Source organism: Mesoplodon densirostris, chromosome 5, assembly GCF_025265405.1.
Source record: "Mesoplodon densirostris isolate mMesDen1 chromosome 5, mMesDen1 primary haplotype, whole genome shotgun sequence".
Taxonomy (NCBI): Eukaryota; Metazoa; Chordata; class Mammalia; order Artiodactyla; family Ziphiidae; genus Mesoplodon; species Mesoplodon densirostris.
Genome location: NC_082665.1, coordinates 61,834,273 through 61,850,436, shown reverse-complemented (window position 1 = coordinate 61,850,436; position 16,164 = coordinate 61,834,273). Strand labels below are relative to the sequence as shown.

The 16,164-nt window shown below is 34.2% G+C and overlaps 1 long non-coding RNA gene across 1 annotated transcript in view; it reads left to right on the top strand.

Annotated features, from left to right (window-relative positions):
• The window catches only part of LOC132490713 (uncharacterized), a 242,906-nt gene extending 227,346 nt beyond the window's left edge, over window positions 1-15,560 (top strand). The window contains exon 4 of the long non-coding RNA XR_009532594.1: window positions 15,515-15,560. This is a non-coding gene — a long non-coding RNA (uncharacterized LOC132490713). The remainder of the gene's footprint in view (window positions 1-15,514) is intronic.
• Window positions 15,561-16,164: the final 604 nt, after the last annotated feature.

The window sequence follows — 16,164 nt, the reverse complement described above, 5'->3', positions numbered from 1 at the left end:
TATATGGGCTCTATTATCAACTATAAAGCAAATTTGCTTCAGCTTCAATTTAAAAAATATTTTGCATTTGAGTATGTGCTCGTTTTTAATTTAGAAAATATAATTTATTTGGGAACTTAATCATGACCAGCTCTTGAGATAGTTTTTCAAGCTTTGAGATATGTTGTGGGTTACTATAAATCTTGGCAAAGAACGTTGGACAAAGATTCTTTTAAGTTTCTTTTTTTTCCCTACTTTGATTTTGGGATCTGATAAAGGGTGTTGGTCTTGAGACATTTCACTGACAACTTTTTTCCATTTCCCAAACTTCTGAGAATTTGATGTATATATAAATTTCACATGCATTCTTAGCCATTTGCTTGTACATATTTCTTTAAATTTATTTTTTATCCATTTCATTTCTCCCTTTCTTCATGTGTTGTTATTTAGGCCTCTTCCAGAAGCAAGTGACATGTTTCTAGCCCATTGACTTCAATTTTTATCTGTACTTCTTGGTACCTATTTAGATCCTTCTGTTCCTAGAATTAATCATAATTCATTAGATGTTTCTGGTATGGAGAAATAAATCTCTAATCAAACAACCCACCTACAAATAACAACCATAAACTCTGACCAAAGAAAAAACCAAGGCAAAACAAACAAGTCAAAATACAATATGATATGAGCATTTTGGAGAATGAACAATAGTAGGAAGATTTTAGACGGGAGTTGAAACTTGTATTAAGCAACTAGCATAGGGTGGGGTGAGTTTCACATTTTTGTGGCTTTTCCTGAGAGTATCTGCAGTTGTAATGGCAACATAAGGAAGCTAAACTTCAAGAGAAAGCCTGTTGCCTTCAGACTGGAGGAAAATGGGAAGGGACAGGGATGCCAGAGAGTGAGGGGTAACTCAAGAAAGGAAAGAGATAGAGATGGGAAAACTAAAATTCCATGTACAAACTCTGCCTTACTCTTTGGCTGACCCCTGAACCACACATGCATAGGGTAGACTGAAAGCAATCCAAACTGAGATCTGAATAGGACAGAGTTTGCAACTTGAGACTAGCTAATGACCTGCTAAAACAAAAAACACCAGCACTCTCTGTCTCTGTATAACAGAATCCAGAGTATTCACAATTAACATTGACAGTGTCTAAGATACAACCCCAAATTAGTTCAAATACAAAAAAAGCATGCTAAACTGTAACCCTTTCTCAAAGGGAAAGAAAATCAATAGATGAAAATTCAGAAATGACCCAGATATTAAAATTATCAGACAAGAAAATTAAAGAAGGTATTACAACTGCTGAATGAAGTAAAAGAAAATATTGTTAATATGAATAAAAAGATAGGAAATATCAACAGAGAAATTTAAAAATATATATCTATACAAAAATACCAAATGAGAATTTTAAAACAGAAAAATACATTATCTGAATAGACTTAATAGCATAATGGATGTGGCCAAAGGAAAAGTCAGTAAACTTGAGTTAGAGCAATAGAATTCATCCAATCTGAAAAAGAGTGAGAAAAAAAAGATGGAAAAAATGAGCAGAACCTCAGAAGCCTGAAGGACAATTTTAAAACTATATATGCAATTGAGGAATAAGAATGGGTAGAAAAAAATGTTTAAGTATTTTAAGAATAAAGGTAAAGGCTTCCTAAATTTTGTGAAAGACATACATATATTCAAGAAGTTTAGCAAACCCCAGACATGATAAATTTGATGAAAACAATGCCTAGGAATAGCATAATAAAATTGTTGAAAGCCAAAAATAATACTGCATTCAAAATTATGTTTAGTGTTATGTAGATGTTATAATGTTGTATTTGAATATATTTTTTAAAAGATGAGGAAACTGTAGAATGTAGTGTTTAAGTAATGGGCTTTAGTCTCCTAACATCAAGCTCTGCTACTTATTAAGTCTGTGACCTTGAGCCAGTTTGTTTTCTTAGAACATCACTTTCTTCCTTTATAAAATGATGATAAAGGTGAAAATAAAGCTACCTTATATGGATGATGTACAGATTAAATTATATATGCAGAAGTCTTGGCAAAGTACTTAGTGGAAGTTAGATAAATGATAGCTCTTGTACCTCTTTTTTTTTCTTCTCAATGTTCTTTGCTTGGTTGTACTTCTTAATACTTATCATAGAAAATAATATCCCTTTCTCATAATGCCTTTTTCTAGTTTTGGAATGAATGTTTAATAGTCTTATACAATAAGTCAAGGTGCTTTTCTGTTTTCTGCAGTATAGTTTTTATAACAGACCATCTAGTTTTTGAAGGTTTATTAAGTGTTGCTTTTAAATGTATTTAGGCCTTTGTGCACACCTGTGTGTGTGTGTGTGTGTGTGTGTTTGTTTATATAGATTTTAACTGCTTAGGTAATGTTTTATTTATAAAATTCTATTCAAGTTTTCTAGTTCCCCTCAAGCTAGTTATATTTTCAACAAAAATGTCCTTTAATCTATGTTTTAAAATAGCTTGAATAATTAGTTCAAATAAATAGCATAAAGTTGTTCATGGTACTCAGTAATTAATTTAATTCTTCAAACAGATTTGTTTTTTAATGCTATTTATTGGTATACCTTCTTTTTATGATAAAACTTCCTGGTGATTTGTCTTTTTATTGGTCTTTTCAAAGAAGCAAAATATTTTACTTTGTCGACTGTCTTTATGTCTATTATTCATTTCACTTATTTCTGATATTATTTTGTTATTTTCCTGCTTTTAAAGTTTTTGTTTTTACTTTAATGTACCTTTTCTAACTTGGTAATTTTTAGTCTTTTTAACATATAAATTTAGAGCTATACAGTTTCCCCTAAGAGCTGCTTTAACTGCATTCCTTGAGTTTTGGTATGTATTGTGTTCATTGTCATTGAGTTCTATATATTCTCTAACTTCCAAAATATTTATTAGCTTTTTGCCTATGAATTACATAAAATTTTAATTTAAATATTCCAACTATTGGAGATTTGGGGGTGTCAGGGTTATATTTTTAATTAAAGTCTAAATTTACTTGTGATTAGAGGAGATGATTCAATGATTTTAATTATTTAGTATATGTTAAGATAATTTGTAGCTTGATGTAAGGTCAATTTTTGTAAATTTTTCATTTGTACTTGGAAGATATGTGTATCTTATAATTCTTAGGTGCAGGCTTTATATTTGTTAATTAGATCTGCCTTGTTAAATTATCATTACTTTTCTTGCTTGCTTACTCTTGCAATTAGTGTTATAAATATGATCAAATCTTTCTTTATGATTGAGAATTTTGCTATTTGTGTTTTATATATTTTATGTATCTGTTGTTAGATGCTTAGAGGGGCAGTTTATTGTATCTTGTTAATGATTTGTTTCACTTTCATTATTTAATGGACATATTTATTTTTAAATAATTCTTTTACTTAAAACCTAGTTATTAGACATTAATATAGCTACCTCAATTTTTACCATTTCTTTACTTTCAAACATTATATTTTAGCTGAGTGTCTTGTAAATAGCATGCCTCTGACTTTTTAAAATTCAAATTGTTGCTCACTTTTAACCAGAAATTTAACTGGTGTATATTTATTGTAATTACTTATACGTTTAATTACTAAAATTCTAATTTGTGCCCTCTATTTACAATGCATTTAAAAAAATTTTGTTCTTGCTTTTCACTATTGTATTGAGTTTTCTTAAGTTCCTTTCACCCCTCTATTAGTTTGAAAACTATGCATATTTAAAATTTCTAACAGATAGTGATTACCTTTAAATACTGTATAATCCTACTTGATTTGATGATGTTAGTATCTCTACCTCCTTTCAAACAATATAAAAATGTTAAAATATTTCATCTTCAATCACCCCTGCCCTTATCTTACATATTAATACTGTCTAATATTTTAGATCCAGCTTGTTTTTATATCCCATTTAATAACTGGTATTATTTAACTTTTTATAGTAAGAATTTATTTAAGATTCCTTAGGTGGTTACCAATTTCCAGTGTGCTGTTGACTGGCAAAAGCTGATTGTGTGTGTCTCTTTCCAGCTCTTCATTCAGTGACATTATGTTTGTAGTTTGAAGTTGGCCATGGTGGGAGTATTTATACAATAGAAATAAGTAAACACTACAAATCTGGGCTTTTTTTTTCTTGGAAGAATCATCTGTTGACTATTTACCAGTACACCACTGCCAGTATTCTTGTTTTTCATTTGTTTTTTCATCCAATCCTTTATTCTGGGTTAAATTTACTTATTACTAATTTATATTTTTATATTCTTTTAATGAAGGCAAATTATAAGTAAACTTCTGATCCTCATTTGAAAATGTACTTTATTCTTTTTAAAATTTGAAGTATCGTTTATTTACAATGTAGTACTAGTTTCAAGTGTACAGCAAAGTAATTCAGTTATATAGAAATGTATATTTTTCAGATTATTTTCCAGTATAGGTTATTACAAGATATTGACTATAGTTCCCTGTGCTATATAGTAAATCCTTGCTTAGTTATTTTCGGTATAGTAATTTATATCTGTTAATCCAAAACTCCTAATTTATCCCTCCCCACCCCTTTCCCCTTTGGTAACCATAAGTTTGTTTTCTATATCTGTGAGTCTATTTCTGTTTCGTAAATAAGTTCATCTGTATCATTTGTTTAGATTACACATGTAAGTGATATCATATGATATTTGTCTTTGTCTGACTTACTTCAGTTAATGTGATAATCTCTAGATCCATTCATGTTGCTGCAAATGGCATTATTTCATTCTTTTTTATAGCTGAATAATATACCAGTGTGTATATGTGTGTGTGTGTGTGTATAAAAGAATATATATATATATATGGTGTATATATATATATATATATATATATATATATATATATATACACCATTGTATATATTGCTTATCCATTCATCTGTCGATGGACATTTAGGTTGCTTCCATGTCTTGGCTATTGTAAATAGTGCTGCTGTGAACACTGTGGTGCATGGATATTTTTGAATTAGAGTTTTTGTCTTTTCTGAGTATATGCCCAGGAGTGGGATTGCTGGATCATATGGTAACTCTATTTTTAATTTTTTTAGGAACCTCCATACTGTTCTTGACAGTGACTGCATCAATTTACATTCCTGCTAACAGTGTATGAGGATTCCCTTTTCTCCACACCCTCTCTAGCACTTAATATTTGTAGACTTTTTGATGATCGCCGTTCTGGCTGGAGTGAGGTGATACCTCATTGTAGTTTGGATTTTGATATTCTCACTTTTTAATGATAGTTTATTTGACTATATAAACTACCGTACTTATTTATTTTCCCTCAATACTTTGAAGATACTATTCCATTGTTTTCTAGACTCTATACTGTTGTTGTTGAGACATCAACTATCTATTTAGTTGAGTTTCCTCTATAGATAATCTGTCCTTACTCTTTGTCCTTGGTGTTTGTACAGGTTGCAGATTGTTTGGCTCTAAGATTCATTCTTTTCTCTTCTTGGTTATTTTTGAAGAGGGCTGACCATTTAGGCTGAATTTCCTAGGCTACCAAATCAATTTTCTTCTGCCAGACTTCATCCAGTGGGAATCACTGGTGATTGACTGAGAACAGGAGGAAAGGAGAAATTTTAAAATGTCTCCTTTGTCAGCCTCGGTGACATTTCCAAACGCTGCTACATCTCTGTAGTGGACCCAACTCCTGATGAACCGATTCACAAGGACTCCCTATTTTACCCCTCTGTCCCTTGCCATTGCTAATTTCTGGGTTGTATCATCATACCTTGGTTCACTTATCAGCCTCTTCTGCATAGTTTATATTACCTCATTTTCTTTTCTTTTCTTTTTTTTTTTTTTGCCGTACGTGGGCCTCTCACTGCTGTGGCCTCTCCCGTTGCGGAGCACAGGCTCCGGACGTGCAGGCCCAGCAGCCATGGCTCACGGGCCGCCGCTCCATGGCATGTGGGATCCTCCCGGACCGGGGCACGAACCCTTGTCCCCTGCATCAGCAGGCAGACTCTCAACCACTGCACCACCAGGGAAGCCCTATATTGCCTCATTTTAAACACTGTGAGTGGTTTATGTTTCCTTGATTGGATCATGAGTGATACAGTATTCTAGATTTCCTTATAACGTCTCCAGATTTGGATTTATATTTATTTATTATTTTTGGGACTTGCTTTATGTATCTGATGTTCCATGTCTTTTTCAGTTCTGGAAAAGATCCATTATTGCTTCAGATATTGCCTTTTTGTCTTTATTTTCTCATTCTCATATACTTTTTAGACATGTTAAATCTTTTTATTCTTTTTTTTTTTTTTTTTTTTTTGCGGTACACGGGCCTCTCACTGTTGTGGCCTCTCCCTTTGCGGAGCACAGGCTCCGGACGCACACGCTCAGTGGCCATGGCTCATGGGCCTAGCTGCTCCGTGACACGTGGGATCGTCCCGGACCAGGGCACGAACCCGTGTCCCCTGCATCGGCAGGCAGACTCTCAACCACTGCGCCACCAGGGAAGCCCTAAATCTTTTTATTCTGTTCTTCATATTTCTTAATCTCTTTTTTATATTTTCCACCTTTCTCTTTTTCTTCTGGGTAAATTCCTTAGAATTATCTTTCATTTCAGTGATTCTTCCCTTATCTGTATCTAATGTGATGTAGCCTCACTTCAGATGCTAACTTTAATACAAATTTCATTCCTTTAAATCTCTTTGTTTTTTATCAAATCTGCTTTTCCATGTTTTTTCTGCTTATTTTTGCCTCTTTCTTTTTAAATTTTTATCATTTTAAACATTTTGTCCCACTGAAGTGTGAGATTAATATTCTCTTACTTCAATTCTTAAGACTGTGCCCTCCCTATTCATTTTCTAACTTAATGCTTATATTTGATGTAAAACACTTTGGTTTCTGCTGACTCCTATATGAAAAAGCCTTTCCTTATGTGTTTGATATCTTTGATATGTGAGCTCTTCTTAATTGAAGTTTGCTTTTCCTGTGAGACTCCCACATAATCTGGGTTGTTGAAGGTGTCCTGGTAGAGAGTGTTTGTTTGTTTGTTTGTTTGTTTCTAGGTAGTCCAGGCATATTACTTGGTTGCCATTCTCTGTGGTTGTCATTATTGTAAACCTGCTTTTTGTCCCTGTGGCTTCCTGATTATTACTGAGTTGGATAATACCTCTGGTGTGTTGTATAACATCATAATAATGCCCTGTCTTTCACATCCCTTTCCTTCCTATCTTTTTGGAATTTTTATTTATTATAAGATCAGACATTTAAAAAGTTTTGTTTGTGTATGCGTTTGTATATTTTCTGTTTTAAATGTGGTACCTCTATGTTTTAACAGGAACATTCCTGTGTGAATCTAGCCTAACATTTTATAGAAGAGCCTACTCCTTCCAGAGGACCTTTATTTGGCTTGAATGCTTTTTCTCCGAGGTTATCTTCCTGACTAATTTTTGTATTTATTTCAGGTCTTTACCTAAATGTGATCATTCAATGATATCATCACTGGTCATACTATCTGAAATTTCAACCACAACTCCCCCATCCTAGAATTTATTTCTCCCTTCCTCACTTTATTTTAATTCCTTAACATGGACCATTATCTATCATTCTATGTATTCAACTTATTTTTCTTGCTTATTGTCAGTTGCCTACACAAAAACATAATCTCCGTGAGATCAGAAATTTTCATCTATTTTGTTCATTCCTATATTTTCACCACCTAGAATAATGACTGACTGGCTCATAGTAAATACTCAATAAATATTTGTTTAATAATGGATGAAATATTCATTGTCTGTGTATTGTGTGCCTGTCCCTGAACTAGGTGGTGATGATACAAAGAAAGAAAAACAGACAAGATTCCAGCCCTCATGAAGATGACAGCCTTACAGAGAGCATAGATAGACTTAAAAATCACTGTATCACCAGAGGTGGACAAAGGTTATGAATTCAAATGAACTCTTTTAATGAACTTATTGGTACCAGGTGGGCATTCCTTGAGGTTGCCCACCATGAGGTTGCATGGTGCTTACTTCTGGTATGCAACGTATCTAAGACCTCTTATTCTCTTTCTTTATCTAAGAACAGACCAAAGAATACACACACACACACACACACACACACACACAGAGAGAGAGACTAGAAAGATAATGATTTAGCCAGAAAACAATCTTAATGAGGGAGCTGAAGTAGTTTGACTACAGTAGTAAGAAAATGAAAGTAACTAAGCATGAAAAAAGAATTTCCAATAAAGTTTTCATGATAGCCAGTTTCTCTTCCAATGTTGGTAGCCCCTGTATGATGATCACAAAATGCAAAGAAAGGGCCTAACTCTACATTCTGATGCCTTGTGATTGTACCTAAAGAGCTATTACACATTTGGCTTTTATAACTCTGCAGGTAGTACACAGAGGAGGATATACTATTACCTTATCACAGTAAATAATAAAGTTCATGGCTATATTTACACAGGCTGAGTTTCCAGTATGTGAATTCAAGTGAAGTATGTTAAATCTCTAATATGTGTTTAATGTACATTTCAGTTGATTTTCCTCCTAACTATAATGGTAGCAATTATTTTATATGTGGGGAAGTCTGTGTCACCTAAGAAAAAGCTAATAGATTTTTTGGGCAATTTTTCTATTATGTTAAAATGTCTTTCCATTTCTAACTGCTGTTATGTTCTTACTGCTCTGTCTTTTGCTTTTTTTACTTATTGTCCCTCACATCTACTTACTTTTTTTTTTTGCCTCTGATTCCTTTTTCTTTCATTTTTCTCTACCCAAAATGTCTGCTCCTGGGATTTTAGTCAAATCATATCTCTATTTTGCTGCAGACACTGGCTGGCCAACACAAAAGAACTAATTTGTAGTAAGCCCCTTCTCCTAAATACCATGAATTATACTAGTAGTTGCTTTCATATATACAATTTCATTCAGTCACCATTAAAAACTCTGCGTGCTAGATAAAAGGCCCCCATTTTAATTTTTTTTTTTTTTTTTTTTCGGTACGTGGGCCTCTCACTGTTGTGGCCTCTCCTGTTGCGGAGCACAGGCTCCGGACGCGCAGACTCAGCGACCATGGCTCACGGGCCTAACTGCTCCACGGCATGTGGGATCTTCCCAGACCAGGGCTCGAACCCGTGCCCCCTGCATCGGCAGGCGGACTCTCAACCACTGCGCCACCAGGGAAGCCCAAGGCCCCCATTTTAAATAAGATGTAACTGAGTATTTAGGGAGATTATATAAGTTCCCCTAGGATACACACTGACTAAGCTGTAATTCAAACCCTAAACTTCTAGTTGGAAATGGTTCCATTGCTTCATCTAGACATTGTGCCTACAGCCTACCTAATATTGCTTTTGAAGTTTTCCGGACTTGCCATTGATTGAACAGAATTTATAATAAAAGAGTACGTACAGCGTCAGGTCTTCCATGTGACAGATAGACTTGGAATGTAGAGCAAATAACAGTAGGGGTAGCTGTTACCTATCTAATTTTACAGTCTCTTTTGATTGAAAACTGCTGCTCCGAACCTCATATTTACACATCTGACCAATACTTATTGAGTATTTATTGTGTGTCAGGCACTAAACCAGACCCTGGATATAGGGTGCTGAACAAAATAATGTGGCCTCTATGGAATGTACAGGCTAGTGAGGGAGAGGATAATTTAAACTGTAATGAATTCCACAAACGAATAAAATAATGGTTGAATCTGTCTCAGGAACAGTAGTCAGATCCAGCCTCTCAGAGACTTAGAAGAACCACACAATTGGTGAGGAACTGCAGAACTCTTTGTGGGAACTCTGTGTCTCAACTTCTGCCGTACCAGGTGTCTGCTAAAGAGCGAGATTTGGATGACTTCTATCCACCCTGGGGCCAAACCAGCCAGGCTTTCTAATCTGTTGTTAACATTTGACACTCAGATTCTGATCATCTAGTTTTGTACTGATTAAGAGGACAAGTAAGAGGGAAAAGTAAAAGAAAAGAGGTTGGAAGATTAGTCCTTTAAAGATTGAAAAATAATTTGTTTAGGAATGCAAGTCTTTAATTTTTCAATGCATTGTGAATTTTCTTAATCATCAGGAATAGATGATAACACAATTCATTCAACATTCCTTTACCCAATATTTAACCCATACCTACTATTTATCCATTAGGTACTGTACTAGGGACTAATGACATAATGGTGAATAAGACAAAACCTCTGTTCTTATGTTTACAGTCTTATGTGAAAGACAAATACAATGTAGTGTGATGATTATTATGACAAGATTAAGCATAGGACATCAGATTCTGGAGGAGGTAATATTTAAATTAAGACCCCAGGAATGTGTACAAGCTAGTCAGTAGAATTTTTACATTCATAAGAATAAATCCTTTCCATAGTCGTAGCTTCAGGTTGTGAATATTTTGAAAATATTATTCTTGACATTTATCTAAATTCCAGTTTTGTTAATTTTCTTTACTAGATCCTAAACTTTAAGGTAAGAAGTTAAGTTTTTAAAAATCATCTATTAAAAAACTATTTTCTCTTTAATACACTCTGAAGTGTGACTTATAAGATAGAATTATTAACATTTAGTGTATTGTGGATCAGGTTTCTACTGGAGAGTTCAAATTCATCATGTTTATACATAAAATTTGATATTAAATTGTTTCATTTTAAATGGTAGCCAATAATCATAGAAAATTTAAATATAGAGTTATTTTATAAGCTTAGCTTTTCATACATTCTGTAGCTTTATTAGAGCTGGTCTAACCTAAGGTCTAGACCAACTGTGCCCTTGGGTTAACGGGTGTTTATCATATGATTTCCTTTTCCTTCCTTATTGCCCATTATCTGTTTCCAGTTCACAGGGTTGATAAATAAGATAACTGTTGCCTCTCTTTCTTCCTGTTTCAGATACGGCTAACTCTAACTCTGTAACTTACAAAAATAATCATAACTAACAAGTTTTTCAAGCCTACTTTTAAAATTATAATTTCTCTTAATCTTCATATACTTTCTCTTCAGGTAAACTCCAGAAGTTAGGGCACCTCAATTTTAAAAAAAGTAAATTGTCTTTATTGATCATTAAAATCTATATTTTATAATAATGTAATAATGATAGAGCACCCAGATTAGTTGTGGGTCTGGAAGAAGTAAACACATAGTAAATAAAAGTATTTTGGATTACATAGTGTCTTTTCTCAAAATAGGTTAAATTTAAAATATAAAACACTAAATATTCCTAAGAATGCTTACTCAGTCGTGGGGCAAATGTTTTTTAGTCTAAATTTAGGTTCAGAGCTCTTTTATGGAGCCATTGCTCCTGCAGACCCAGCAGAGGCCCTTTTCAGTGTCCTAAGTGAATTAGGTATTAGATTTATTAATGCCTCAGGCCCATCCAGTATGAAGGGAAGATAAACTTTTTTGCACTTCACAACATATAGTTGGACCTATTCAGTTCCCACTGGGGAACACAGCTGTGCCAACCCACAAGTAAAAAGAACTTAAAAAAAAATCCTCTATAGTATATCTCCATCCGGAATGGTACTGATAGTACCTTCACCCTCATATGACCCAAACAATTCTAGGGATTATATAAACTGCAATGGATTCTAAAGATACCATGTAACAGTTCTGAATTTGTTCTGTCCTCCAAATCAAAACAGAAATAAGGTCTAGAACAACATCAGTATGCATTCATTTGTGTATTTCAAGCTCTGAGAGAAAAACCCACTGTGATATTTTTTACTTATATTTGCAAACCTTGTGTTATATGTGAGCTCAGGTCATTTGCAGGGTCTCTTTAGAATACATAAAAAAGTGATACTGCTCACGTGTGATCGTTAAGGAGTCTGCAACACCTGGTCCTGATTCCAGTTGCATAATTATGTTCACTTTTGTCCTTATATTTCCATTACCTGATTGTTTCAGTTAGGTATAGACAATGATCTTTCATTTTTCATTCAGGAAAATGGGCAGTATTGCTGCACGTATTACTTAGATCCTACTGCCTTCCCCTTCAGTAATAGAAATGGTGCTTTAAAATGCAGGTTAGGGTTGCTTATCCTGGATATTAATATTGTTATAGTGTTTCCTGATTCAAAGATGCTCTGTGAACATCCAGCACATGACTGGCTCTTGGATGAGCTGTGGAATATAGAGTGATATCTTGAGCAAGTTGTCTTTCTAACTCATCACTCCTTCTTTAGCTTAGCTCTTTAGCTTAAAAGTACAGGCATCCCCTCTTTTTCTCATACAACTATGACAGTACTAATAGCTTCTGTTCAGCAAAGTTTACTTTATAGCAGGTACTGTGCTAGTTCCTTTACATGCCTATAACATGTAATAGGCACAAACAATCCTATAGGGTAGGTAACATGATCATCATTTTACAGACGGGAAAATGTAACTCACTCAAGATCACACAATTGAAAAGAGAGAGCTAGAACTTGATTCCAGGTTTCTCTGATAGCAAAAGCTAATCACTTAACCACCACCCTACCTCATATAGCTCTGCTGCTGTCTCCAACCCACAGATCACTGATCACTTGAATAGCTTCTCTTACTGCTTGGCACTGCCTCAAACAGGCTGACCCCATTGACTGAACCTCAGAACCATCGTGTGACACTAGCTTCAGAGAGGCAAATGCTGATTATGGTTACAGGCCACAAGGAAACTGAACTGTCATCGAGAGAAACTCTGTGCTGCATTATTTTATCTGCACAACAAAAATGGTTCGCATCCACCACCACCCCCACTTTGGTTGTTAGAGATCCCCTCAGCACTCATCTATCCACCCTTACCTTCTTTTCTTTCCCTGGAGGTGGTGTTATAGTAGCGTCTTTGGCAAGGTTAGCAAGTAATTCATTTATTTACTTTGGTTGACAATATATCCTGTTAATAATTGTGCATATGTTTATGTAGCTTTAGATAATCTGAGACAATCTTATACATCTGGTATCTGAGATAGACTCAGTATTCTTTCATACCTGGTTTCCTATTATATAACTCTATTAATAAACAGTAGACTACATACAGATAAAAAAATACATACTTATAGTAATTTATTAGGGCATTTTATAAGTGATACACATTCACGTACTTCAGAATTTTGTTGTGTTAAATATCCGTTTTTGCTCAATAATACAAAAAAAACCCCACCTGATATGTGTTTTCTTAAAGTGCACTAGATCTGTCACAAATGCCTTAAACTGTATGTATTGTGTTTACATCTTTATGTGAGCTGTAGGTACATAATTTTTGTTTAGCTTTTTGTTGTTTGTTTTTTAAGACTATTTTTTTAGATCAGTGTTGGATTCACAGAAAAATTAATAGGAAGGTGTTATGTACATACTTTTCAGCACTTTTAAATTTTTTTAATCTTTTTTTCTAATTAAAAAAATTTTTTTTTTTTTTTGTCTGCGTTGGGTCTTCGTTGCTGCGCGTAGGCTTTCACTACTCACGGCAAGCGGGGGCTACTCTTCGTTGCTGTGCACGGGCTACTCATTGCTGTGGCTTCTTGCAGAGCACGGGCTCTAGGCACGCTGGCTTCAGTAGTTGCAGCACACGGGCTCAGTAGTTGTGGCATGCGGGCCCTATAGTGCATAGGCTTCAGTAGTTGCAGCGTGCGGGCTCAGTAGTTGTGGCGCATGGACTTATTTGCTCTGCAGCATGTGGGATCTTCCCAGATCGAACCCCTGTCCCCTGCATTGGCAGGCGGATTCTTAACCACTGTGCCACCAGGGAAGTCCAGCACTTTTAAATTGTTAGTTCTATGAAGGTAAGATGTTTTCTAATTTGTCTTTTAGAATATCATAATGCTGAACAACACTTTGAATGCAATAGATGCTCACTATATATACTGTTGACTTATTGAACAAATTAGTTTGTAATAGGTTGAACAGATTTGTAGTCCTAAATTGTTCTTGCCATCATTTCACTCTGCATAACTAAGGAAGTTTTACTAAGACGATTAAAAATTTGTTATTGAATTACTGGTTTAGATTCTAAAGCAGTGGAATAAAAGAGACCCTGACTATACCCCTATGAGGAACCAGTAAGGATGAGTTCCTCACTGTAGGTATACTTGGTGGATTTTATGTGTGACTGAATTAATTTATTTTATTTACGAAGGTTAGATTTTTCACTTACATATGGCACTCTAAAACTTTTTTCCCTTACCCCCCTGACAACCAGTATTTTTCTTATTATAAAAGTAATGTTTATCATAGAGATTAACTGTATATGAAAGTAAAAAGAAAAAAACACATGCATAATCTTATCCAGATATAATCACTCTTAATATTTTTGTGTGTTCTTTGTGTTTTTTTTCTCTCAGCTGCACAATTTCATTATATCCATGCAGTTGGTACTCTATATATTTATAAAACATTATAGTACCACAAGCTACCTTGTGGATTGTTTAAAAATATTTCTTTATATGGGTGTGCTATGCTTTATTTTTCTACTGTTGGACATTTAGGTTACTTTCAGTTTTTTGCTATCATACAAATTACCTTTTTAACATAAATCTCTGTTGGTTTTCAGTTATGTAAGATATATTCCTAGAATTAAAATTACTGAGTAAAGATTCTGAACTTTAAGTTCTTGATCATATTACTCAATAGTTTTCCCGAAAACTTTTAGCAATTCACACCCCTATCAGAAGTGTATGACAAAGTGTTTCACTGAGTCATCATCAAAATTGATTATTTCTTCTACACACTTATAAGCAAGTATTATCAACTAGATATAATGACTTTAATATGTTACTATCATCAACTATGTTTAGAAGTATATAAAATAAGTATTTTAGTTTGCTTTCAGAGAGAATTATGAAATATGTTTAAGGGTCACAGTAGTTCAGCGGCTACATTTTGCAATACAGTTTCCACTTACATGCAAATATTTTTCGGGTCTAATTGTGAACTGTGCATACTTTGTTTAAACTGGACTTCTTTGTCAATACCTACTTCGTTGGCAGTTATCTCAAAGTGTGTTGAGTTGAGGCATCACATCTACTGTGGCTTTAGCATTCCCTCTTGTAGTGATCAATATCATTTCTATTTGCTGTTGTAATTTGAAGTTAATGAACATAGAGTTTACTTTTATTTAATTATGCATTTTTGTGGAGCACTACAAAAGCACCTTTCTTCCACACAAATCCAAACTGAGTGGAGATTAATCTGAGTGGTTTCATTTTATAGAGTAGCAGTCATATTTGTATTAGGAAAGCAATAGTCTTGGAAGAATACCAAAGAAAAAAAAACATTTTTAAGTGTTTGTCTCATTCTCTAGTGAAAGCATTTTCCTTTCAGAGGCCATGGTACTTGTTTTTGATCACACTGCTCCGGGATGCTCTGTGTGTATATAGTTCACACATGAATTTAGGGTGAACTGAGATATCCTATGGGGAAAATATAGACATAAAATAACCCACCTATTTAAGAACTGCAGTCTTTTCTACTTCTCTGAAGAAATTGTCTCAGCATAAATAGTGGCTGCACTTAGAAAATAATTTTTACTTAAAAAATATATTTGTTTTACATTTCAGAGTACCTGATAAATTGCAAGTCTGTTTGTGCCCCATAGCTGCACAGGTACGTATATGAATTACCTATAGTTATATCAATCTGTATATTAACTGGAAAGATATTAAAATTTGGGGTATTAAAATTGCTTACAGATTTCATAATGTGAAAATGTTAATTTGTGAGTACTTACAAATATTGACAGTGTCAAAGGATAGTACATTTTACACATACCTTGCATTTCACTCTATTGTGAGAATCAAATAAACATTTCTAAGATTTGTTGAAGCAGAATAATTTTAATTACAAAGCATTCATCTGGTGGAGAGATTAGAGAGTGTTTTATGGAACAGTACTATTAAAGCAACTCCTGACGTGCAGTCAGAGACTATTGCAAAACCACTGTTTTTGACACTGTTGTTTTATTTTCAAACTTTTTGTTCTGCTTTTTATTTTCTGTGGTGGTTGCTTTAGGTAAGGAGTAGTTGCAGATGTCTGCTTCACTGTCTCAAGCACTAGAGTAAAGGGAAAAAATGTTTGCACCTGTTTAAAAATCTCAACTGTGTGGTGTTGTGGTTCCTGGGCAACAGGCAGGAATTCTCAAAAGCTTGGTTGCACCTGCTCAATTGTTGCTTGCAGCTGTGTCATAAGATTGGGAGCACAGAGAAGCTTG